Here is a 1,657-nt window from a genome sequence, read left to right as displayed (position 1 = left end):
GATGAGGTGCTTAGGGACATGGTTTAGTGGGTGGTGGTGTTGGGTCGACGGTTGGACTCGATGATCTTAGAGGTCTTTTCCAACCTCAATGATTCCATGATAAATAATGCAAGTGCAGTAACATGGACCTATGTATTATACTTTTCTAACCACATTTCTGTTTGTGTGACAACATCCATGGGTATATTGGCTTTTTGCCACTTTCTACTCCCTGTAATATTACCTCATGGGCTATGTGCAAGCAGACATTTTAAAAGAGTCTCTAAAAAAAACAGACTAAAGGAAGGTAGAGAGAACAGGCAAATGATTTTAGAAAGAACTGTATGTAATTCGATTTGTCTGAAAACTAGGAAAGCTTCAGAGTAGAGCAACAAGGTGATAAAATCTCAGGAAAACTTGGATCTGAGGAACGATTGAGCAGACTAGGAGTCTTCAACCTGGAAAAGAAGTAACTGAAAGAAAAGATGGTATAAGTGTACAGACATATGAATGGCTCACAAAGGTTGTGTAAAGGATGTGAGTGCAGATGGAAGATTGCTCTGTCTCTTTAGTTCAAAGGAAAAGAGAGTCCTCCGGAGCACTTATTACCCTTAGTTTGCCTGATCCAGGTTTATGATATAGGCAGAATTAAAAAGAAGTCATAATACCTGTGAGAGAGGTTTCATTAGGTACTGACTACTTCTTATTGATTTCATAACCAGAAGGAAGAGTCATTTACTGAAATGTAGATATTTACAGTGTAGGTGTCTACATCTGAACTATGTCTGCCCCAAAGCTTTCTTTATAGTGAATGGAGAGTGAGTCAATCAACTTAGTGAAGTGTAAGACACGATTCAACTCATCCTAAAATAGATATATAAAATAGATCAGACTGCACCCTCAACAGGCCTGTTTCTTTCCATGGGCTGTAGAAGGGAGACCAAAGTTCAGATGTAAAAATCTACACTGTAATTAAAAGCAGTGAGATCAACCCTTCCATCGTGTCTGACAGCCCTGGAGACTTATTTCTGTGGCTTTCGCCGGCTGCTTGACTTCAGCTGTCCTAGCAATTAGGCACATAGAATAGGAGTTGTGAAGACACCAAAACTTTAAATGTCTCCTTCACTTTGAGATGGCCAGCTCCAAGTCGAGATGAGGGATAGTGAGTGCTGCTAGCTGGGTGCTGTGTCTCAGCTAGAAGGTAGACTACAATCAGTCATATTGTCCTGGCTGAGCCTGTTTAGGAGGTTGTATCCCTCCTTCCATACCACCTTCTTAACACCATCTTTCTTAACATCCTGCTCCTCTGGCCGGTCATGAGCGGTGTTCCCCAGGGCTCAGTACTGGGGCCGGTCTTGTTTAATATCTTTATTGATGATCTGGATGAGGGGATTGAGTGCACCCTCAGTAAGTTTGCAGACGACACCAAGTTGGGCGGGAGTGTTGATCTGCTCGAGGGTAGGAAGGCTCTGCAGAGGGACCTGGACAGGCTGGATCGATGGGCCAAGGCCAACTGTATGAGGTTCAACAAGGCCAAGTGCCGGGTCTTGCACTTTGGCCACAACAACCCCATGCAGCGCTACAGGCTTGGGGAAGAGTGGCTGGAAAGCTGCCTGTTGGAAAAGGACGTGGGGGTGCTGGTCGACAGCCGGCTGAACATGAGCCGGCAGGGGGCCCA

The sequence above is a fragment of the Aptenodytes forsteri genome, unplaced genomic scaffold, assembly GCF_000699145.1.
Source record: "Aptenodytes forsteri isolate BGI_AS27 unplaced genomic scaffold, ASM69914v1 Scaffold182, whole genome shotgun sequence".
Classification (NCBI taxonomy): domain Eukaryota; kingdom Metazoa; phylum Chordata; class Aves; order Sphenisciformes; family Spheniscidae; genus Aptenodytes; species Aptenodytes forsteri.
The sequence above is the reverse complement of the archived record's forward strand: the minus strand, read 5'-3'. Positions refer to the sequence as shown.